This window comes from Rhagoletis zephyria, unplaced genomic scaffold (genome assembly GCF_001687245.7).
Source record: "Rhagoletis zephyria isolate East Lansing unplaced genomic scaffold, Rhagoletis_zephyria_1.1 Rzeph_scaffold_02078, whole genome shotgun sequence".
In the NCBI taxonomy this organism is placed as follows: domain Eukaryota; kingdom Metazoa; phylum Arthropoda; class Insecta; order Diptera; family Tephritidae; genus Rhagoletis; species Rhagoletis zephyria.
In genome coordinates, this window is record NW_016159162.1 from 18,983 (window position 1) to 45,367 (window position 26,385).

At 33.7% G+C, this 26,385-nt stretch overlaps 1 long non-coding RNA gene across 1 annotated transcript; it reads left to right on the forward strand.

Annotated features, from left to right (window-relative positions):
• The first annotated feature begins 3,769 nt into the window (after positions 1-3,769).
• Positions 3,770-24,730, forward strand: LOC108365961 (uncharacterized). The gene is made up of 3 exons (XR_001848030.1): positions 3,770-4,134; positions 6,622-6,897; positions 24,643-24,730. It is a non-coding gene; the product is annotated as an uncharacterized LOC108365961 (long non-coding RNA).
• The last annotated feature ends 1,655 nt before the right edge of the window (positions 24,731-26,385 follow it).

Genomic DNA, 26,385 nt, shown 5'->3' on the forward strand with positions numbered 1-26,385 from the left:
TTTTTTTTTTTGATTATGGCACTATTACAATAGTAGGCTATGAAAGAACAATCAATATATTGATATCTTTGTGCAGGTTTGGGTTATTGGTACAGAATAAAAAAATTGGGGCGAATTTTTTTTTTGTAGTCACACGATTACAATACAGAAAACTTATATTGAAAAATTTGAAGAAATTGTTTTGATTGTGATAAAGAAAAAATATTTATGCATTGGCATAAAATTTGCACCAAATTTGGGAAAATGGTCAATCGTGTGTGCGGTCATTTCTGCATACTTAACTCAATATTTTTTTTTAGATCATGACACTCTTACAGTAGTAGGCTATGAAAGAAAAATCAATATATTGGTACCTTGTACAGATTTGTACGTTACTTATTTTGGGTTATTGGTACAAAGTAAAAAAATTGGGAAGACAATTTTTTTTGTAGTCACACGATTACAATAAAGAAAACTTCTACTGCAAATTCGAACAAATTGTTTTGATTGCACTGACAAAAAAATTACGCAAAAATTGGTTAGTATGTATTACCAAATTCAATTTTTAAAAAGGAATCAATATAATTTTTGGTTGATGTTTTCAACAATGATTTGGTAAATATTAACCACATTTTTGTTTGCATTAAGCAAATTTTTGGGTGCCGATTTTTTAGTTTGAGTACGCTTATGTTCTGCACTCCACAGATGCTTTTTCATAATTTGGAGATACAAAACAAAAATTTGTATTACCATTTTAACACGTTGGCCTCTGACGGGATTCGAACCCACATCTTCTGAAAGCAAATACCAGCAAGCATCTCTGCACATTCAGCCACAGCCGTTCTGCAAATTTTGCCTCATACTTGAATAAATTTTCTAGGTCGTTTGATCGTGTTCTGCACTTCACAGTTGCTTTTTCGTAAATAAGAAAAACAAAACAAAAAACACTACACTGCTTCTGGCGGCATTCGAACCAGAATCCGCTGGAAGCCAACAAATAACAGCAAGCATCTCTGGATGTTTAGCTACAGCCAGACATAAAAATATGTTTTCAAATCATCAACTGGTCTCACACTCCTTACAATCGGCTTCTTCTTTACAGCATCTAGGCCTAACGGCAGTATTACGTATAAATTGCATACGATTCCATACCGCCAAAAGCAAATTTAAATCGTGTATAAAAACAGCTATGAGCTTTAAAGCGGCGCAAATGTTGACCACGTCGTAATTGGTCAAAAATTTGAATTTTTTTTATAAATCAATAACATATTTTTAATTTAATTTTTTTTTTAATACGACATTTGCAAAATATTGCCTATTGGCATCAGTAATCAGTTTTTTTGCTCTCCTGAAAAGTTATTAAAAAACACATAACTGTTTTTGTTGGCGCAGCGACGATATGTAGTTGCTTTTGTATATATTAAGTTGCTTCAAAAAAATATAAAAAAAAATTGCACCGGGGACATCGTGTCAGGGTCAAAAGTTCGTTAAATTTATTAAAAAGTATCCATGAAAAATATATTACAATCGTTGAAGATTAAAATAAAACCACACCTGTAAGTGGAAAATCGAAATGGCATTTGCAACTTTGTAAAAATTTACAATTTTTCATGGAATTGTTCATGGGTAGGGATGCAAACGATGCATCGATATTTTTGAAACATCGATAATATTGGTTCAAAACTCGATATTTGCCATCGATGTTTCCTATTTCTTAAAACCGCTAGATTGGCGATACATCGCTGTCAGTTTCAGAGATGTTCTAACACCGGCTTTAGCTTGATCCAGTCTTGTTTTGACTTCAACTTAAGCTCGCTATACAGTTCAATGCGAGTGTTAACGTGAACATTTTTATTTTGACTAATAGCTTCGCTTTTACTTCACGTTTTGCAATAGTAAATATATCAAAATATGGAGAATTAAAATATCTTTCAGAATTATAGAATTCAAAATAATTTAAAATGTATAATAGCCATATTTTACAATCAAACACTCAGCTGTGTGCATACGCAAAGCATTCGCATGTGAACGATAAACGTGTGTGAGCGAACTCCAGTTAGAATGTCACAAAATTAGGTCTTGGAACTTTAGGCGCAGCGAACTTACGGCGGTAAGCATTTTTATTATGTTTGTAATAAGGATAAAGGAAGGCTAATTCAATACAGGGGAATTCAACCAAATGTTAGTATTCATCTAATTAAATTACAGAGACTAAAAAGTATAAAAATCTCTAAATGTGAATAGAACCTAACAAATTGTGAAACATCGGATATTATCGATATATCGATGTTTTTCTGGGGATGAATTTTAGCATCGATGTTCATTTCTCCGATGCATCGAAACATCGATGTATCGATGTTACTCCTCAAAATTTGCATCCCTCTTCATGGGTACTTTCCAATATATTTAGCAAACTTCTGATCCTATTACGGGGCAATTTTTGTTTTTTTTTTCGAAGCAGTATATTAATGTATGAAAGTTGTTAAAGCAATTCTTAAGAAAGATTCAAATTTCTGAAAAATNATATTTAGCAAACTTCTGATCCTATTACGGGGCAATTTTTGTTTTTTTTTCGAAGCAGTATATTAATGTATGAAAGTTGTTAAAGCAATTCTTAAGAAAGATTCAAATTTCTGAAAAAGGGCTTCATAGATGGTTTTGATTCTGGCTCGGAATATCTTCTAATTTATCCTAGAGTACAATCTTGAAAGAATTTCGTGGTTGTTTCAAATTTCGATAATATCTTGTTTTCCGTGTTTTACTAGCAAATGCTCGCTTGCATCGCGGCGTCTGGTCCACCTATCGTAAAGAAAAATATCTTATAGTATATTACACCAGATAAAACGCTATCTACGTACCAAATTTCAAGTAAATGCCCTATACATTAACCCAATACATTAACCCAATTATCGGCAAATGAGATAGGCCGCTTTAGAACCTTTTGCTAAGATAAGGCGTTTTCAACCATTTTCTGAGATAGAATGATCTTCCATTCAGCCGTCGATATGCAGTGAAAAACTTACTACACGGTATGTTTTTTGCAGTATGCCCTCGGTACGTCAAACCAATTCTGCACGTTTTACATAGCGTGTTCTTAAGAATGATTTAATTAAAGTGATATACATAGGTATGTCGATCAGAAGCAGCTAAGATATGCCAAGAAATTTATAACAGAAAGTAAACAATTGAGAAATACATTGAAATCAAATAAGCAAACGCTTCCACTCAGAGACAATGCGCAACAAATGAATATAAAAATGCAACATTTACATAGCAACTGCACAGATAAGCAATGGAGACAAGAAAAATACCAGTAAGAGTTCGCTTTGAAAAAGGTCCAAATTACGCCACACAACAATCTTCCACCAAAGTACAATTTTCGAAAGTAAATAAATACCAGTGGCGAACACTTACTCGCTCGGTCAACTGAATGCGAAAAAAGTTTGCACTAAAAAAAGAGATTCAGTGTGGCGAGAGAAAAAGTTTGATTAGCCATGTGAACAAAAAAAAAGCTCTGCGGGTGGCCAAAAGAAAGAAGAAAGCATGAGAGCAAAGCGATTTATTGACACCCGCACGAGCTTTGCTACGTAAAGCAGCTTCAGCAACTCGCGACACGACAAAAGCTCCGAAGATATTGCCACAATGCGAATGTTGCTATTGCTTGTGCTGCGTTGTTATTGCTGCTGCCGCTGCTCCTGCTTCGACCCCCTGTGGCTAGTGTCGTCAAAGTGGCTGTCGCGTGCATGCAACACAACAACAAAAATAAAAACCGTAATTTGGCAAAAGCTCGGCAGGCAGCCCACTCTTGTTGCTGCCATCAAATAACAAACGAAAGTTTGTGGGAAAGCGCAAAACAAAGAGAGAGCAGCGAAGGACAGACAGACGCTTGGGCGGAAGATACAAGAATTCACAGCAAGTTGGCAAAAAAATTTTCCCGCTGATTTCAGTTATCAACAAAGCGAGCAACAGTAAGGCAATAACAAGAAAACAACGGGAAGCAAAGCGCCAGTAAGCTACGCGCATCGAAACGTGAAAAAGTGAATGCGAGTACGTCGAAATTGCGTTGCGTGTTGCCGATGGTTTTATGAGTGGCGGATTTATTTTTGCGAAAAACGGTTTGGTGTAATTAGATAAAATTCAACTAATCATGCAAAAGTATTTGAAATTATTAATAAGTGCAAAGGAAATCGATCAGTTTTCTTTTCTTTTTTGTTCAAAAGCGAAAGTTGCAAGTAAATTATGAATGGTGTTGGTAGATTTATTAAAAAAAGATAAAAGTTATTTAAAAAATGTGATGAAACAAATTTTTAATTTGATGAAACTTCGCGGAATATATCTTGCCAGAAGCTGGATCAACTGTCTAAGGAAAAATATCTACATTTTTTTGTGTTGCATAGAACATTAACAATTCTCGACAAAAATCATAATTACAACAAGTATTTAGATAATAGATGCCTTTAATATTGTCATTAGCGCTTATTGGTCTAAGCTGCAAGATCTTAAGACACTGTGCGTCACTTTTAATACTGTAAAATTATAAAAGATCAAAGCTTTTACCTTTTTAGAAGCAGGATTTTTCTAACACAATTTAACATTTTGCTGTATTTTTGCGTTAGTAACAGTCATTCACTGCATTAAATATTAAACAAAAAAACAATAGTTATAGATTACTTTGAATAAACTGTTCGAGTCCCTTAAAAATCCGCTAGATATGTACGCTTAAAAATGTAATTTGAGTTTTTTTTTATTAAAACTAGTTTTTGTTATTGCGAGGTTCAAACGTATATGACCTAAGTGCATACATGTGTATTTACATACATACATATATTATATTTACACTCTTATTAAGATGCATTCAATTAAAGAAGCTGCCTAACATATGCTCTTGCCTGCATCGGAGATGATTTGCTTTTGTCCCATTCTGAAGAATGAGCTTACTTTGAAGAGAAGTTGCTTAAAATCACAAACTACTTTGTACGAGTATTGTTTAATTTTACGACACCTCTTTACTACGAAGTTAGAAAAGTGCAAATATAGGCCAAGTAGACAGCAGGTCCACTGAAAGATCAGCATCTAATTGCAATTGCTATGAACGAAAACTTTATCCAAATGGTGGTGTTAATTCCACCACAAGCCAGATTGTGAAAAGTTTCGAGCATTCGTGCTTAAAGAAAAACTAAAACAAAATGCCAACAATATAGAAGCACATCTGCAAAAAAACTGGCTCTAACAGCTTAAATATTTGTTTCTACGTTTTTAAATATGAAATTATGTTTTTAAAGAAAGTTTAGCTTTATGTTGCCCTATGTCACTTTCGTGGAGCAATTGAGCTCAAATTTCAAATACCAGAAATGGATGATAATTCAAGCAAATAAACCAAGCACCATGTCCTGTCCAAAACAGCAAAATAATGCCCCTGCTTATATACAATACAAGATTTGTAAAATGCAACCAAATCATAATTTCTTAATAGTGCCCGTACTATTTACCGGTTAAAAGTTTTATGGAAAATGTGCGAGGATGCTTATTTTGGAAATTTTTCGCGTCAGTGCATCTATATTATGATCGACAGCCTGCTCGCGAGGCGATAAATCTCGAGGCTCTTATATCTATATAGTCGAGTGCTTAGAGGTTCATTCGGCAAGATCCAGGTTTGAGCTGTGGTCCGAGCAACATCCAAAAAGTTTTTCTGGTAGTGGCCGCTTAATTGTGAATGCATACCTTCCTACCTTAATATCNGCATTCGTGCTTAAAGAAAAACTAAAACAAAATGCCAACAATATAGAAGCACATCTGCAAAAAAACTGGCTCTAACAGCTTAAATATTTGTTTCTACGTTTTTAAATATGAAATTATGTTTTTAAAGAAAGTTTAGCTTTATGTTGCCCTATGTCACTTTCGTGGAGCAATTGAGCTCAAATTTCAAATACCAGAAATGGATGATAATTCAAGCAAATAAACCAAGCACCATGTCCTGTCCAAAACAGCAAAATAATGCCCCTGCTTATATACAATACAAGATTTGTAAAATGCAACCAAATCATAATTTCTTAATAGTGCCCGTACTATTTACCGGTTAAAAGTTTTATGGAAAATGTGCGAGGATGCTTATTTTGCAAATTTTTCGCGTCAGTGCATCTATATTATGATCGACAGCCTGCTCGCGAGGCGATAAATCTCGAGGCTCTTATATCTATATAGTCGAGTGCTTAGAGGTTCATTCGGCAAGATCCAGGTTTGAGCTGTGGTCCGAGCAACATCCAAAAAGTTTTTCTGGTAGTGGCCGCTTAATTGTGAATGCATACAAATGTATGTATGTATTTACGTCATAAGTTCGTTACTCTTTAATTCAATGCATTGATTTTTTATATTTTCTTATTTATATTAGGATTTAGTATTAGAAAAAGTTGTTCTCTAGGAACTCATGTGATTTGGTTTTGATACCCAAAGTATCACTCTTCAGTATTTTTCGATATTTTCTTTACAATGAAATTTTTAATATTCAATACTTTTAGCTTATTAAAAACACAAACTGAATAGTAAAAATAAAAAAGCTATATTTCTTTAACAAGGAGAAACAGTAATAATAGCTCTACTTTGCCCAAAGAATTACTAATTTTACCAAAACTTGACCAACTCCAGGCTCCAATAAAATTGTTGCTAAAATCGATATACTTAATAAAAAACCAGTCTAAAATAAAACCAAAGCTTAACTCTAAAAATACAAAGCAAATTAAAAAAATGTTGTTGAACAAAAAGTATTTTTGAAACAACAACGATCAAAAACAGCAGCACGCTTACAGCAGCCATCAAAAGGAGTTGCAAACACTAATAAAAAAAAAAAATACAAACTACAGCACCTACCTACGCTGCTATAATTCAACAAACGTCAGCCGCCAATTTTCGTGAAAATTTCGGGTATGTTTTTCGTCTTATTACCATTTCATCAGTTCTGTTTCAAAAAGTTTGTCAGAAGGGAAAAAAACTTAATTTCCAACCGAACAATTTGAGTGCTTCCGTTACAGCAGCTGGTGCTATCATCCACTGCTGTCGTGGTTATGCTTCAAAAAATATACATAAGAAGTACATCGTGTATTTATGTACATATGTACACGTAAAGACAGGCAATGATGTGTACATATGTACATTAGAACGCGTCGGTTCCCAATCGATAGAAAAAACTTTACAATTACCCTCCCTAGTTGGATAGCTTATTTTGAGAGGATTTTAGAGTCATTAAAATTTTCCTCCTTGGCGTATCTCAAAAATAGCCAGAAACTTTACTTTTCATAAAATTACACACTTTAGTAAGCGATTCATTTTTTTTCCTTAGAAGCGTAGAAATAAATTAATTAACAGAAAAGTTACAGTGGCTTGGAGTTTGTCTTTCAACCGAAGTAAAGACTTGATGCTCATAGGTAACTCATACGCCATGGCAAGCGAGCAATTTAGGATGGCAGGCAAGTTATCAAGCAGGAATCGAGATCGGTGTGGACGTTTGTTATTTTATTTAAGTGCATTATTACAAAAGTCGTATATGAAAACTCAACGATAAAAGGCATGCACTTGATAAGTGCCTTCTAGCTTGTCTGTCTAAGTTTTTCGCAAGTCATGGTGTATGAGTTGCATACATCTGTATCTATCAATATCACCATATAGTCACTGTAACTTATGTTTATTCATTTATTTTACTGCTTCTGAGAAGAACATACATCGCTCACTACAGTGTATAATTCCATGAAGAGTAAAATTATATTTAATGAGGTGGAAATTGAGTTGTTTGAACCTCGTAGATTAAGGAGGCTTTCCAGGGTAAAAGCATCTAACATACAATACTCAAAATTATCTTTTCATCGATATAAACACTTTGGAATGCAGTAATAAATAATATACTTATGAAGAAAACTAGATTTTTGCTGTTTTAAGGCACGAAAATTTGTATGACTTTAAAATCCTCTTAAAGTAAGCTTTTTACACTAGGCGCGGTAGTTGCGACCCTATTTTCGCGAAGCAGCACTGCGGTGTTTTGGCGGAAAATAATATACAATTTTTTGAATATTCAATTTTTATATTTGAGTGGTTTAGCACAATAAAGTGATATTTGCATAGCCAAAATCTATTTTAGTTTTGTAGGAAATTTTAAGTTTTATACAGGATAAAAGCAACAAAAGTCAACTAAAACTGATTGAGATTTTCGTTCACTTAAGCAATGTGTTTTTCTTATAACTTTTATTTGTACTGTTTTTGTTGTAGGTTCATATGAAAATATAGCATTTACTACACAAACAAGAGAAAAAAGCAGGGCAATCGAAAAAATAGTATATTAAATATATATTAGTAGACAAAAATGGCACTTTATAAATGCTAACTTTGACAATTTTGATGGATACAACCTGTGATTTTGAAAAAAAGAAATTGCTCAATTTCCGACCTTCAAAGTAACCTAATATAGTAATGATGGCATTTATGGTATTTTTAAGACGTTTTTGAAGTTAGGTTTGCACGGGTGGTATGCTTGAAAATAAACCGATTGCTCCCGTTTTTTGGATGTTTAGTTATAATATTATTACTAACATATGGCCAACATTTCGGAAAGATATGTTCGTCAGTTGCTTTTTAAGGTATTTTTGAGGCGTTTTTGAGGTTCGGTTAGTATTAGGTATGCTTTAAAATAAATCGATTACGCCCAATTTTTGAGAGTTCTCACATAACGTTATTAAAAATATATGGACAAAATTTCGTAGTTAAAAATTCATTCATGTGCTTTTTAGGGCATTTTAAGGCGTTTTTGAGGTTCGGTTAGTATTAGGTATGCTTTAAAATAAATTGATTACGTAAATTTTTTTGGACTTCATATATAACGTTATTACCAACATATGGACAAAATTTCGGAATCATATATTCATCGGCGCACTTTTTATGACATTTTTAAGACGTTTTTGAGGCTAGGTTTATATGCGAGGTACACTTTAAAATAAATTGGTCACGCCAATTGTTCGTTATTTTCTTGATTTATGTCCATAAATTTTACACACGGAAAACTCGAGTGCTACACCGGTTCCTTCTAATTTTTTCGAAAAAATGTATGGCACTGTACCACTGTGTGCAGCCTAATTTACTTTGCGAGATGCCGACAATTTAAGTGGGAGTTACAATTTTTGTTGTTTCTATAAATTTTATATTTTCAGCAGTTAATGTTTAAGCTAGACTCGCAGGACATATGCAACAAAAAATTGGATTGACACCAATCGAATAAAACCATTTTGTCTATTTTAATCTATCATACCTACATATTTATGTACATACATCGTTTTCCAAAAAATTAGCCTACATTTACTTACGTGCTGAAAAGTAATAGCTAACAAAGTCGATTATACCGTACTCGACTAAGAAAACTATATAAGTACAATATTTACGTGAATCTTATTTCCGACACAAGCATATTATTTATTTCATTATCATTACATAAATATCCCCAATCAGCAAAATATAGCACCCTTCGAAAAAAAACGCTTTGAGGAAGGATTTTTTTCAATAAAATCTTTTCTTTATAAGCTGCATTTAAAGATCTTTCAAAAGCTCTATCGATGGCAGAAAAAGGCTGTGTCACCAAATCAATGGAATTCAAATTAAGGAAACAATCGCAGAGGCGTGTTTGTGCATGTCGAAGCAAAGTTAAATAGAAACTATGTCATCATAATTAAGTATGAATTTTCCACTTTTTGGGAAACTGAATTAGAATACCTTGAAACTCTGAAATAAGGTCGCTATCTTCCCTAACAGAACAAACCGGGTAAATACCTGAGTAAATACCATTATTTTATATGTGTGTGGCTTTACCTGGTGTGCTTTTTTAAGAGCTCCTGTACATTTAGGTGGACGTGTGAGTTTCTGCACTCTTCTAACATTGTGTATTGGAAATTTTCGAAGTAATGCTCTTGAAGAGCATTTCGTTGCAGCCGCGGTGAAGCGGAGTTAGCAAGCTTTATTTCGTATCAAACTTGACAACGGATGACGGAGATTCGTTCCGAGATTAATCAAATTAAAAATAAATCAAATGGAGTTAGCAGTTTTTACATATCTTTAATGAACATCTGTTGCAATTGATTCGTTAGAAAATATAAGAAATTAAGATTAATAATGGAGACTAGTAGACGTCGTCTTTTTCCCTAAAGTTTGCAGGGACGACTATGCTAACACTAAAGCCTCAGGCTAATTAGCATGTCCTTCCTATTGAAATGTCAGGAGTGATTGGTTGAATTCTGCATTATTAATCTTTGCATCAACGTGACTATCAGGTTGGGAAATTTTGTGAGACGGCTAAGCAATAGAGTTGTCAAACTATCGATGGCACTATCGATAGTATCGATAGTTTAAATTTTTTTAGACTATCAATAATCATTGATAGTTTTTCTTATACCATCAAAAATATCGATAGTTTGGTACCAATTATTTTGAAATTATTTGAATTTTTTAATTTGAATTAAAATCTTTGTTTTTTAGTGTGTGTATGCGCGCATTTAGGCCAAAATACATACATATGTTAATCGTAAATCCTTTTTTATTTGTATAACTTGTGTTTGTTTTTGAACTTTCTAAAAAGAGGGGTATTTTGGCTAAGCATTTACTTAATTTTGAATGATTATAACTTTTATAAGATAATATTTATTTCACTATGATCCTGTAAAAACAAAGCAACCGAACTGATTTAGCGCTATCGATAGTGCTATCGATTGTTTTTTTTCGAGACTATCGTGAATATTGATAGTTTTTCTGAAAACTATCGAAACTATCGATGGTGTGACTACCGATAGTTTGACACCTCTACTAAGCAAAACCTGGCTGCCAGAACTAGCAATACCATCACTGAGAAATTAATCGATGAGGGTGCTTTTCACAATGATACCTTCGATAGCTTGTGCAACTCGGCTCTAATTCATGGAGTGGAATTTATGCTCTAATTTCTAATTAGAGACCCTTCTCCGAATAACACTGAATATGACTGACACTTGGTGTAGTGAGAGTGGGCTGTCTGCTAACCCACCCAAAATTAGTGTTGCGCTCTTCACTAGAAGGAAAGGGTTGGACGGCCCTGTTCCCTGCCTTTAAATGAGTCACTATTAAAATTTCTTCCGAAGCAAAGTATTTAGGTGTAATCTTGAATATTAAACATTTTAAGAAGTTTCACATTGAACAAAATACCTCCAAAGCGTTTAACAGCATCATGGCAATGTAAACAGGTCTTTGGTAAAACGTGAGGTCTATCAGCCAGAAGAATTCCGTGGATTTACACCTTTACGATAAAACTAGGGATGGCAGCGATTAATCATTTGATTAAATTATTCGATTAGTTTTGTCAATTTTCGATTTAATTGTATCGTAGTTTTGTGTTTCATTAATTGATTTATTGTAAAATAATCATAAAAATATTTTCAAGATATATGAGTTCTGTAGTTGTCTAAAATCCATCCATCGAACATTCTTTTTGTGCTAGCTGCATCAAATTTACACGACCTGAGGTTCATTTCGAAGATCCGTTAGCATTGTATTATAGAAGTTCATGAGAAATGAAATAATGAGCGCTGATGATCTTATGGAAACGTCTTTGGGTCCCTCATAAATCTCTTGTACACAAACGAAGGCGAAAAGATGATTTGGGTCACCCACAAGATGAAATGAGTTTTTATTCAAATTGTCAAATCCTAGAACTAAAGCGGCATATCATCGATGCTAGGGACTTTTCGAAAAAATATTGTCATTTACTTGGTACCTCGGTGCCTACTGAGCGCCTTTTTTCAAAAGCTGGTGCTAAAGCCACCAAGATACGCAACCGCTTAACAACAAAACGCTTATCAACAAATGCTCTTGTTTTTGCAAACTTGGTAAATAATAAATAACTAAGGCTAATTGACAAGAGAATTAGAAATTTTTTATGGAAAAGTGTTTTTGTGAATACTCACTGCAAAAAAGTGCCTTTACAAATTCGATTAATGGATTATTTTTAAATAATTGCAATAATTTTTTTTTTTTGCTTGTGGTTAATCATACGATTAATTCATCGATTATTTTATTTTTTGCATCCCTAGATAAGACCCATAATCAGCTATGCATCTGTGGTAACCCTCAATCTATAGCGTGGGAAATGTGCTTGCCCAAACTTTAAATATTAAAAAAAAAAATTTGCTTTCAATACCATGCAAAGATATTTTCCCCCTTTCTGTCAGTATCAAACCATTATTTTCACCAAAAAGTGGAGTTAGCAGCTTTTACCGCGACTTGGTTCTTGAGAGCTGCTAACTGAAAAACTGAAAAAAATTATAGAAGAACATTTCTTTATCTTTTCTAAATAATTTTTTTATGTTTTTTTTTTTAGAGCTGGATACTATGCTTCAGAAAGTGTATCCTCACGTCGTATACCAAAATATTTGCAAGTATATGTAAACGTTTTTGTTATTTTTTATTTTTTACATGGCTGCGAAGCTTGATAAAAGTACGTGCTTTGCATATGCCAAATAGCAAGAAACAAATTATCTGCACTAGCATTTCAACTAGAGACTAAAACAACAAATCCACAGCCTTCATTGGCACCATCTGTGGCCAGTTTAGCAGGGTACTTGGCCAGCTTAGTTGGTCAACAAGTCCTTCAGCCCTTTCTTGGGTTACTAGTTAGCAGCAGTTTAACTTGCACATCCGTCTGTCTCTGCCATTAGCGCTGTTGTATTTAAGTTCTAAGTAACGTGCTTTCAAATCGGTTTACTACAAAGCAGTAACAACACTAATCGCCTGCAAAAACATCATCGTTAAGCAGCCCCAGTGCCGTTGACCACTTTTAAAAAGCCAAAAAATAAAAACACCACTGCTTGCAGCATAACAAGTACTCTCTGTTGGCTAATAAAATCGTTGCGGTTTCCCTGTTTATTAAGTGCTGCTATACTTACTGTTTTTGTTTTTATTCACTATAAGTTTAAACTGTATGTGAGTTACTACAGTGTCTAGAAGTCGCTTCAGGGTTGGGGTCTTTTTTATACTCGACGCACTTGTGCACAAGGGTATAAATACAGTATATTTTGCTTTGCTGCCTTTATGCTTAAGTGCACATTTAAGTTACCTACCCCAAAATGCGCATCAGCGGCATTATTTTTAACATTTATAAGGAAACTGCCCCGATAGGTGCTTTAACAATTTTCAACTATAATCAACTATCAAAGAAAGTATTACGTTTACCTGCACTGGCTCTACACTTATCCTAATTTTACAAGCTTTTATTTATTTTGCTCATCTCGCAGAACAACGAAAACGGCCATCATTTTATGTAGTTGTTTAGATAATTAGATACCATTCGGAAAATGTATATGTATGTACATTAGGGTGGTCCAAAAATGCGTGTGGAAAAAGTAAAGTCGGAATTTTTATGCTCTCACCCCCTAGGATTGTTCTATACGGAAAAAATATACCCTTATTTTTTATTTCTACGATAAGTAGTTTTTTTCCATATAAAAATACATGGAAAATTTTGATCGCTTTGAGCGCTTTTTAATTTCAAAATAAAAAATAGGGGTATACTTTTTTCGATATAGAACAATCCGGGGGGGAGAGAGCACTACAATTCTGAATTTACTGTTTTTGGACTAGCCTAATGTACACAAACATAAATGCTCAGAATGAATAGAGAAGTCGATTAAGCCATGCCTGTCTATCCGTCCGTCCGTGTACACGATAACTCGAGCAAAAATTGAGATATCTCAACAAAACTTGGTACGTACGTTTCCATTTCTCCAAGGTAGGTTGGTATTGAAAATGGGCAAAATCGGACTGTAACCACGCCCCACTTCCCATATAACGGTAATTTTCAGAAATACGTAAACTGCGATATTTTAGTAACTACTGAAGATTATTCACTCAAACTTGATATTTACACTAAATTTAAGACGAAAAATAAGAATATTATAAACTTTTGGAAAATGGGCGTAGCCACGCCCACTTATGATTACATGTGTATATCTGGTAACCGCTGCACCAATTTCTTCCAAACTTGGCACAGTTGTTGGCCTTGGTACAGCATACCAAATGGTAAAAAATTTTTAAAATCGGACAATAACCACGCCCACATCACATATAACGGTAATTTAGATAAATACAAAATCTTCGATAAATCAGTAAATATTAAAGCTAATTTATTCAAAAGAATTTCGATTGTCTTAATAAGTCTCTATTTAAACAATACATGCTTAAACTCGAATCAAAATTGAAATCAAATCCATCTAGTTTCTGGTCCGTTATAAATTCTAAGAGAAAGACCAATGGTTTCCCGGCAAGCATGGAGTATGATGGTGAAGTGTCCAATAGTTCGCAGGATACTTGTAATTTGTTTGCTTAACTATTTCAGAAGGTCTACTCAAAGTTTAGAACTTCATCGATTTCTGCATTTCATAACTCGTCTTTACCACCAATCTCTTTCTTCGAAATTACCGTCGATGATGTTCTTCTGTCAATTTCAAAATTGACAAGCAGCGCAAAATCTGACGTTGAGGGTCTTTGTCCGTTATTTTTCAAAATTTGTTCCGATACCGTTGCAGATCCTTTGGCACTTCTCTTTCGACAATGTCTTAACTGCGGAACTTTCCTGAATCCGTGGAAACTATGTTCAATAAATCCTATATTTAAGTCTGGCGACCGCAATGATATTTGCAACTATAGACCTATAGTTAAACAAAACACCCTGGCAAAGATATTTGATCACATTCTTCAACGTAAGCTCTTTGACAACATTAGCAAAGCTATCGTTGAGTGTCAGCATGGATTTTTTCCCGGGAGGTCTACTTCCACCAATTTAGCCTTAGTCACTAATCGAATTGTCGATGCTTTTGAGACTCATGCGCACCTCGACGTCATTTACACCGACTTCTCAAAAGCATTTAACAAAGTTGATCATTCAATTCTGTTACATAAATTGAAATTGTATGGAATCAATGGAAAACTGTTGAAATTTTTCTCCAGTTTTCTATAGAATAGGAAACTTTTTGTGTCAATTGGAGGAGTTAAATCATCTTTGCTTATCGATGCTTGGTCAGGAATTCCACAAGGGACTCACTGTGGTCCTTTATTGTTCCTTATCTTTATTAATGACCTGCCTCAACAATTTAAATTCGCTTAATGCTTAATGTTTGTAGATGATGTTAAACTGTTTTTGACAGTGCGCAATATTTTTGACCGCATTAACTTACAATCTGACCTTGATTCTTTTGCCGGATGGTGCAATAACAATAACTTATTTTTGAATATGAACAAATGTTGCGTTGTCTCTTATTCAAAAAAGGTTGGCACCACTATTTTCAACTATAAAATAAATGCTCACTCTTTGATCCGTTCTTATGAGATTAAAGATCTGGGTGTATTATTTGATTCCAAACTCTCTTTCTCTAGTCACATTGACTTTATTGCTTCAAAATCGTTTGCAATGATTGATCGTTTGAATTGATTTACATTTCTTTGGTAAGAAGTCGTCTCGAATACTGCTCATTTATATGGAAACCATTCTATGAAGTACACCCATGTAAAATGGAGAGAGTTCAGAAAATATTTACTAAAATCGCTTTGAGTATACTTCGTTGGCCTGATGGCCTCCCATCATAAATCATCAGACGTAAATTACTTGGCCTCCAGGCTTTGTATGAGAGAAGAACTTGTTTCTCGCTCTTGTTTGCCTATAACATAATTAACTCTAACATTAAATGCTCTGATTTGTCTAATTTATTCAGCCCCTATATTCCACCGCGTAATCTTCGGCATACTAGATTATTTATCGAAGTAACACGTAAAACATATTATGCAATGAATGAACCAATCGTTAAAACTATACATCTAGCAAATCGATATAGCAGCGTTTTTAATTTTAATAATAGTTTATATAAATTTAAACTTGAATTGTTTTTTATTTTTAACTAGTCTGTAAAAAAGTTTGTATCTTTTTAGACTGAATAATTAAATAAATAAATAAAATTGATGCTTCCAATAATTCTTGACCAATAAATACGTTTATGATAAAATTTTAGAAAATGGGCGTGGCACCACCCAGTTATAATCACATATATGTATCTCGGTAAGCGTTCTTCCAATTTGTACCAAAATCGTACTGAAATTGGACGAAAATTACGGCCGGTTTTCATATAACGGTAAATTTCAGAAATGCTTGAAACTTCAATATTTCGAAATTTAAGGACGCTAATTTACTCAAAATTGATACACCCCGGCTTACCATGTAGCGGTAGCTTTTGGAAATGTGAAAAACATATATTTAATTCTTTCGCCGGGTATTTAATGTTCGGCTCCGCCCGAACTTAGACTTTCTTGTTATTAATTTTTTTTTTTTGGTGAGACATTTTAAAAAATGCTTAGTACGAGCTTTGCAAAAAGCGTAATCGAATTGTGGAGTGGTGGGAATTTTCAGGTTACTAGTCAGCTAGTCGCTTTTTAATGGATAATGTACTCAATTCAAAGTGAACTTCATTTTTTAAAGAAATTTTTACTGCCACAATTTCCTACGAAGTAATTTTAAGATTAACGAGAAGAGACTTACCCAAAACTATATTGCTTTCTTAAAAGCTATTAAATTCATCTTAGCGTATCTAAGTTTAAATTGTCTTAAATAGCATTGAATAAGGTAGGGAAGCTCCACGTAAACTCTTGTTGTCTTCTTCCATTTTATTTAAAACAAAACTTCATTTATGAAACACTTGTTTCATTTTCGCTTGTGTCCTATTTTCAGCAATTTATGTTCTCTTTTATAGAGCATCATAAGCAGAAATAATTTCATGCACTCGACTAAATTTTTTATTTCTGCCGCATACATTTTTTATCTCTTGCGTTTTTTCTCTTATTGCATCTAGTATTTTTTGGAGTCACATCATAAAATTCACAGCACTTGTTACAGGCACACATCTACGATGGTGTGCTATTGCATGCAGCCTCCTCGATTTGTGTGCTCGTTTATAAATATTAAAAGTAATTGTTTGCATTTGCGACATACTGAAGTGCCAAAACAACACCACGGTCCATTCAAGCAAAACCGCAGACTACTATGTATGTATGTATGTGGAAGCACCAAATGGCTCAAACCTCTGTCACTCTGTTTGCACTCTGTCACTGAATACACTTTCACTTGGCTTTTTTGTTGCATTTGTGTTCCTCGTCGCTTGAACCGAAATTATTTTCGATCTAAGGCTTTTTATTAAAAGTGAAAAAAAAAATCGTCAAAGTCTAAATGGTTCATATGTTTACAGAATCCCTTATTCCCACTAAAATGTGCGGCGGAAATAAGTATGTATATTTCTCCAAAAGTTAAAAAATCACGTTAGAAGGCGTATTCTATTAGCGTTTGAATAGATGCCAGTTTTTCTCATGATAAAGTGAAAAAATTAAAAGTACACTTACAGGCCTATTCTGAAAAAATATTTAGTAACCAAAAAGCTCACTTACAAAAACTAAAGTAAAGACTTTTACCCGTATTCTGCAACTCTTTCGTATTCGGATTTTGCTACGAATCGTAAAAATAGTATGCTGCAATCCGAATCATATTTTCGAAATTTCGAAAATCGTAGCAATGGCATCCCTAAAAACGAGCGAAAGCAATTCTGTATCGGAAGCGACATAAATAAAATATGTATGTAAACCGATGTGTGTTTGGAGGAATTATTAGTGGTGTTCTTTAAAACAGATAAGTTTGGGTTTCGCATATACGTATATTTTTATCCACTGCTTTATATGAACGAACAAAAAAGAATGTTGTCCCTTATCGAGAAACTTGTGTCCGGTTGAGTTATTTGTACAATGCTTTTCTATTGTTCTGTCCAAACGTATCACCCGAATCTAAAAACCTGAATATAGTACACGTGTAGTCAAAGGATTAAACTTTAATTTAAAACACAGGTTTCAATTTCCGAGGACTAGTTTATTAATAAATTGCGTTTTCACTATGCACTCTTTTGTAAATTTCGATGTGGGTTCTACGCAAAAATACTGGTGATGCGTAGCCGGAGTTATATGCACAAGAAATGTGGTATGCCTCTGACATGCGGAAGCCCATCTTCTCCGGCAGCACAGAAAGGAGAATTATACTTAGTAAGGGTTATAATCCCTTAGCGCGAGAAAAAGCTGGCATTGCATTAACTGAATTGAGAACCAGTTCTTTAGAGATAGGAGAAGTTATGGTTAGAATCCATCGTTACCTTCAAAATATGTAAAATCAAACAATTTTAATGTAAATAAGCACATGATGAGTGTTTTTTAAATTCCTTTCCACTTCGTTTTCCTTTATACAGCTGTCTTCGAAATAAAACTGATAGCTGGCAAGTCTGCACATCTTTCCGCAAAGGTTGCAGCATGTGGATTTTTCGTTTTTCGAAACGTAGCTACGAATTACTAATCACAAAAATTCAGATTTTAGAATAAGTGCGTTTTTTACCGGTTACTAAATTTCCGTTACCAGCTTAGATAAGGTCTGTAATACGGCTTTCCCACGGCATCCCAATTACGTAGTTCGCTCTCTCATTCGTAATTCGCACTCCCTTCGAATTACGTAAATAGCCATACAAAATTTTGAGAACGAATTACCGCATTTGTTGGCACATAATTCAGATCCAAATACCATGCGAATTACGAACAAATCGGTGCTGTCTCTAATCTTTATCGGAAATTTATCGAAACTATAGCTCACAAATAAAAACCAGCGTTGCCCTTTTGGTCTAATCGGACCAAAATTGTTAGTTTCATTTTTCTTTGGTAGTTTGGTTAGTTTTTTGAAGCTTTGGTAGGCAAAAATGTTTTGAAAATGCAACCAAATTGAGCACTGAATTTTGTTCGCTTTCCAACCAGTAAAAAATCCGAAAATGGATCCGTAAACGAAAAAAATGTGGATGAATTTCGAAATTTCCGTTAACCGATTCCATTTTCGGATACTTTAAACACTAAAGTGTGCGGCAGAAACGTACGTTCAGACAAATACCGACAACTTTTTTGAAACGGATGCGTTGTTGCCTGTTTTTCTGATTGAATTTTTCGTTCAATACGATTTCCTTCTGCACTTGACAGATGCTTTTTCATAGTTCGAAAAAAAATTAATTAAGGAAGTACCCGATGGCGTCGAATACGGCACCTTCTGAAAGCTAACAAATACTAGAACGCTATTTGCACGTTCAGCCACTGCCGCTTGAAAAACTAAAATACAGTTATTTCTTTCAAATAACGTCATCATTTTCGAACGTTTTCCAGATACGAAAATGAACGAAAACTGTAGTCGTTTTCTGTTCATTTCACGATTTTTAATACGAGAATTAACGAAAATTGTAGTCGTTTCCTGTTCGTTTCCGGATACGGAAACTTGTACGAGACTGCACTGTCAGCAAAATTTACGTTTCTCTGCTGACTGGGTTACTTCGCGCTTTCAATTTGCTCACACGTAGGAGTTGTCACAAATATGGGTTTTCTCCCTTCCGAAATCCATGATCGATCAGCTGTTGAAATTGTCTTGAGAGAGAGATTTCAATTTTACTGCTAACTTGTGTAGCTAAAAAATCGGTGAATTTAAGAAATTTCGTTTTAATGATGGCAAAAGTTTGGATACTGATTTCGTAGGCATTTTGGTACATAAAAATATTCTCAAGTGGAAACACTGATCAAAACTTGAATTTTTTCTGACGACGAAAAGTTATGTTTATCAATGTGTATATCCCTAATTTAATACGGAAACTTATAAATATGGACGAACTTTCATTTTGAATAAGTTTTGCGGCGAAGAAAAATAAAAACAAAACAAAAAAACAGAGAACTGTCAAATCGAATTAAGAATGTGCATGTGCTAATGGGGTAATTCGCGATCGTAAATGGGGGAGAACAAAGTAATTCAGAATGCCGTGGGAAAATGGTATTAGTGTATTTTTTTCACTCTTCACTGTAATATGTAGGCCCCTAAACTCATAAAATCTCGATTTACGATTAGGACAAAGACAAAAGCAGGCGCCTTTTACAACGAGATTAAGCGCGGTGTATCAAATTGGAACGCGTAACGTAGAAATGCTGTTAAAAACTTTTCTTTCTTCAAAAAGTATTTATTGAGGCTCATCTTACGCTTAGAACTGTGGAATCTAGAATCTAACGTCGGAAAACGCTCTAACAAAAAGCAAACTTTATTTAGGTAACTGGAGTGAGATTTTCTTACATGAAATTTTTTGATTGTGCTAGAAAAAGGTCTGAAATTCAATCGCCTTACGGTAAGCTTCATAAGATAAGGGATTTTTTAAAAGTGCCCAGACCAGCAAATTTTGAACTCAATTCAACTTTAATGGTTTTAGTTTTGGTTAGTTGGTGGATGGACCACCATTTGCTGACGTAAACAATGCAGCGTTACTTTTTCGTCTAGTCTTTCAGTCAAAGTAGATGGTTACATTAATATAAAAAGGCCCTTTCTCACATCGTCGCTGAAATGCAAATCGTACCTACCTAAAATTTTTACTGTGGGGACTTATAATTTTTAGTTAGTTGCGGCTCTTTTTATTTCAGCGATGATATGAGATAGGGCCTTTCTATAAAAAGGTAACGATATGTATGTACGTACATACATAGATGACAGCAAAACTTTACAGCGACTGTCTAGAGAAAATGATCAAATTTCGGCGGAGGATAAAGATTTTCGGTTTGAATTAGAAAATTTTTACAATTATTGTTGCTATCTAGTATGGTGGTCTCGTTCGACTTTTTCTACAAATAGTATAGTTTTGGCTGAGTTACTGAAGTTGTTCTGAAACCAATCTTTGGCAAAACTCAAAAACAGCAAAAAATTCAAAATTTTTTTAAATAGTTGTATGCATATTTTTAAGCCTAAACTGTTTTGTCATCTGATGTGATTTTTTTTTTTTAAATCTTTAAAAGAAAACTATTGTTATTCATAAAAAACTTAATTTTTGGAGATTCTTTCAAATTGGTTAATCTCACGTAAATCTTAAATTTTTTCCCAAAATATTTTTGTGCATGTCCAAGAATATAATAGGTTTTATAACTCCAATGGAAAAACAGTACCGATTTTTTTTTTATATGGAGACTGATGCAGTCTAATGTATAGATATGCATAAATATATATATGTAACATATCCTTGCAACCAGATATCTTTCACCATTTGGCGACAGAAAAGTTCACAATGACATTCACTAGTAAAACTGGATCTGAGCAGCGTATTTTTATCTTAAATGGGGTTACCCAAATACATTACTTTGTTTTTAATTCGCATTTTTGTTGCTTTCTTCGCATACGGTTTGTATTCAGTTTTTTCAAGGCCATATCAAATGGCTGAATTACAAAAATAATGCAATTATCTGTACTAGGTGCTTTGACCTTATTTGGAGATTAGGTATTATGTTCGTTTTTTATGCTGGTTTACAGTTGACATAAACGTCAGGCGATTGAATTACATGTGGGCATACATATACCGACCCCTAATTATTATCGTAAGTTACAAAAGGTATATTGTACAGGTGAGTTTTTTTCTAATTCTCCGTTAACAGTGAAATTTTTTTTTTTAATGGACAACAATATTAATGAATGCTAGCTTTCTAATTGGGCAATTTACTTTTTTCAAATCATACAAGCTCAACATACTTGTTTAAACTTGCTTCTTAGACGCAGTGTTAAAGCGTTACAACGACCACATTGGCGCTACTATTTTAAATTTTTTGGCGTTTTTTTTTTTAAAGAATGAGAAAAAGTAAACCTTTATTAGAATAGATTCAGTGCCAAAATCTTCATATTAAGGAGATTTTTGGNACAACGACCACATTGGCGCTACTATTTTAAATTTTTTGGCGTTTTTTTTTAAAGAATGAGAAAAAGTAAAACTTTATTAGAATAGATTCAGTGCCAAAATCTTCATATTAAGGAGATTTTTGACAAGTTTCGAAATCAGTTGTTATATTTCTCGACTCGTCATGCATTTCAAACCTAGTTATTGGCCAAAAAATTGCTAAACGAAAACTTTGAATCTAGAGATTAAATACAAAGACTGCAATTTTATAAAGAAAAGGCTGAAGTGCAAAAGTTGCATACAAGAGGCATATAAGCCCAGTTGGGTGTCTGTTTTTTATCTTTCTGACATGCTTCTAAATCTTATAACCAGGGAACGGAATTTATGGAAATTGCCTTTTTTTCTGCTACAGAGATAGAGTAGAGATGTCCACGATTTAGCTTTCCCTGATTCCATATTTCCATTCCATTTTGCCTGTTCTACCTTTAAAAAGGTGATTATAGCATTTAAAATTTTTTTTAAGATAAAAAAATATACACATGCGCATGCGGCNAACACAGTTCCAAACGTTTGGGAAAAATGTGTTTCATCATATCAAATGTTTTTCTCAAATGATTCTCAAATTGAAAACGAGGTTTAAATTTTACATTTGAAATTGATTTGAGGTTGATTTGAAGAAAGATGTCAAGTATCAAACGATATAAAAATGCGCAGTTAAATCAAAAATTGTAAGAATAAAATTAAGATCAATTGAAAAGAAGCAATGAATAGAAAAAAACTGTCAAAGAGAAATCCCACAAATAGCGGATTTGATGTCAGCGCGGATTGAAGAATTTATTATAAATTACTTTATCTTAATTGTTTCTTTTGTTATGTACATACATAAGTATGTACATCGCGAAGAAAAAATAAATACGAAATATACATTTCGNGACGTTTAAATTTTACATTTGAAATTGATTTGAGGTTGATTTGAAGAAAGATGTCAAGTATCAAACGATATAAAAATGCGCAGTTAAATCAAAAATTGTAAGAATAAAATTAAGATCAATTGAAAAGAAGCAATGAATAGAAAAAAACTGTCAAAGAGAAATCCCACAAATAGCGGATTTGATGTCAGCGCGGATTGAAGAATTTATTATAAATTACTTTATCTTAATTGTTTCTTTTGTTATGTACATACATAAGTATGTACATCGCGAAGAAAAAATAGATACGAAATATACATTTCGTATAATAAATTTTATTTCCACATTTGAAGTACAATTGATAAATAACCTTTGAAATTGATTCGAGAGTTAATCATATTCTCAAATGGAGATCAAACTTCCCATTTTATTGAGAAAGCTGTAATTTTCAAATCAATATCAAATCATTTTCAAACGTTTGACATATGAGAAAGGCTTTGATTTCAAATCATTCTCAAATGTATATCAAACCTAATTGTTTGCTGGGTAGAAGCGCAGCGAGGGACCTATTGCCAAATTGGTGTTGGAAAAATTCAAAGCCGCTTTCTCAGCTAACGTAGGCTTGGAGACAATAAGGGGTGTGAATAAAATTGTAAAGGGCGAGGAAAACGCCCTTATTCCTGATAACATGAACGTTTCAAACGTTCCATATTTAAATTGGGCGCCGCTTGATCAACTTACGTCGAGCGCACATTTATTACATTCAAGGCTTTCCTTCGCGAAAATCGAATGAAAATGCTGCCAGAAAACTTCAAAATGCATATTGTAGTTCAATGTTACTACAACTATACAGATTAAAGTTTTATGAGTTAGAAACTCGAAGGGATAAGATAGTGAAAGATTCGAAGTACAAATTTTTCATATAATGAAACTAGTTTATAGTTTTTCTCTTTTTACTTGTAATATAAACATTTCTAAAATAAATGTATTTTTTTATTGTTCTTCGTATTTTCTGTCTTTTTTTAGTGCCTTATTTTGCTTTTTTGCAATACCTAGTGCCTTTTCCTGCCTTTTTCGCTATTTTATTTTGCCTTTTCCAGCCTATTTCGTTATTTTACTTTGCCTTTTTTTATAGGTTTTTAGGTCCTAACAATCCGTTCCCTGCTTATAACCCATTGGCAAAGTAAGAGTTTCAAAAAAGACCCACCAGGCGAGCCACGCTGCACTTAGTGATTGCAGCTGCAATTGCATAATGGTAGATTATTGCACATTATTTTGATGAGTGGAAGATGCTGATTTTGAAGCATTAAGTTGTAGCAAGTGTTGATGGAACTTACAGTTCAAACTGCTATTTACAATAAAGTTCTGTACACGCATTTTCGCTTACGTAATCTTGATTGTAGGACCGGAGAAGTGTAAACAAAGCAAACGATATAATTCATTTTGCTTTTTTTCCGTAACGGTACATATTTCAATTCTGCGATTTTTTAGGACGTTGTAACTACTATTTGTAACTTATTTGCAACAAAAAACTTATTTCGGATAATTTGTCGCTTACTATAAAATCGCAATTAGGGGGCGATATGTTTGCATTGTAGATGGGTTGATGTGAGTGGGCAGACAAAGAGGTTTTTGATGTCGTCGGTATAACTTATTGACGTTGAACTGAACTATTTAATCCGCTATAATATCCAGAATGGAGTTGAGTCAAAGTATCGCGAGCCTCCCGAAGCAACTCGAGCTCTTCGTCTACGATAGGTGGCGTTGGTTCCCGATCATGGAATTAAAAGGGTGAGAGTAAACAAAGGTTTCGATTGATTCACGATAATAGACTATAGTCAATGTGGTTTAGCGGATCGTACGCACTCGAGTTTTAACAGACACTGTTGTTGGACTGTTGTTTTAGCCATCTAATCTTGTTAAGATCGATGCACCCCATTAATAGTCAATTGTTCTCTCTTTTCTAGGCTTTCTAGGAAACTTTCTCTCCAAAGGCCTGAAAACCAATCAATTGGAGGTGAACACTGATGAAAAAACTTTACGACCAATTGCGCGTCTAAAAGAACCACGTGATCTCTTCGCCCTGCCAAAAGACAAGGATCATGATTGCTCACAGCAGGCCCCCAGATGGCCAGTTGAATGTCAGGTGAGTGGGTGTCTACATTTAAATTGAAAAAGCATAATCGCATACAGCAGGAAATCGCTATGTATACATGAATATTTATGTCAAGATAGGAGGACCTACCTTTATATTCATAAAAAAAGCTTTTACCAATAATGGATATTGAAGGCATCAAAGGCAATATAACATTGTTAGTGGAAGTCCCATTTGTTTCTGCATATTTTGTTATCTAACCATGTACGAGTACATACATATGTACCTACAAAAACGTTAGTTCAGGTACTGCAGTGTGGAAAATTGAATTCATGTCAAAAATCATACACAACAAAAATCAATATGCGTAACGCATTTCTACGAGTATTTTACCATGACCAGATAGGAAAGTAGGTAAGGAAATTTGTTGATGTATGCAGAAGTTGTGCATATCCTACATGGAAAACTTTTACATATGCTAAAAATTTAGGTATGTTTAAGAATGTAAAGCTATTCAATACGGCAGCAGACATTAAACACTGCTAGTTTTCGTAGCTTAAGTTTGAAATTATTGCGAAATCCTTCGGTGGGAGCATAATTCCAGCTTAATTGAATACATATCTTATTTCAGCGAAAAATTTAAGAAATTTTAATCCCACTAGAAACACATATTTCTTTAAGAAATGTTTTTCCCTCCGGGGTTTATTTTTCTTTTATGTATATGTACGGTGACCATCCGTTCTGTTTTTTGCAGGACCGTACTGTTTTTCAAAGGTCGGTCCTGCGTAGTTTTTCAAACCTAAAAAACCTGAAAATGTACTGATTTTTTCCAAGTGTCCTGCATTTGTCCCGCATTTTATTCGTTATTTTAAAATTATCGGACAATGGATGGATTTTTTCAAAAATGTGTTTTTTTGGTACTTTTCGTAGCTTTTTTTCAATATCTCATGAAAAAATCTCCGAATCAACGTAAGCGACTTACAGCTCGAAGGGTATTGATGTGCCTCTTACCAAAATATATAACTTGTGGCGACTTCAATGAAAATTATTAGTGCTACAGGCGACCATTTGCATTTTGTCGTCAAAGTCGAAAAAAGTGAGAGTTTCAATCAAATACGCAGCTTTATTTGATATTTTTTTTTCATTAGTTTAAAAATTCGATAAATAAGATATATCATTACAGTAAATTTTGATCCAAAGATAATGAAAATCGGATTAGAAATGTAGATGCTATGAAGCGCAATCTGCACAAATTATATATTTTTGAAAAGGGCACATAAATACCTTTGTAACTCGTCATTTACGTCGATTCATGACGTCGATTTTTGACAAATTACTGCGAAAAGTACCAAAAAACAAAAAAAGTTATTGTTTTCGTTTTGAACGACTCAAAATTTGCCTATAAAAAAATCTTTTAAAGATTTTCACTTTTCGTATAAGCTATTGTAATTATAATATGTTTTACTATACTTTTATAAATATTCATGTAAAAAAGATTAATATCGATGAAGAAAACGTGATTCGTTTTTTTAAGTTTATAATGTATTAAGAATTTCGAATCATAAATACTCTTTTGATATTTTTATACTAAGTATGTGTAGGCATATTTTTGAAA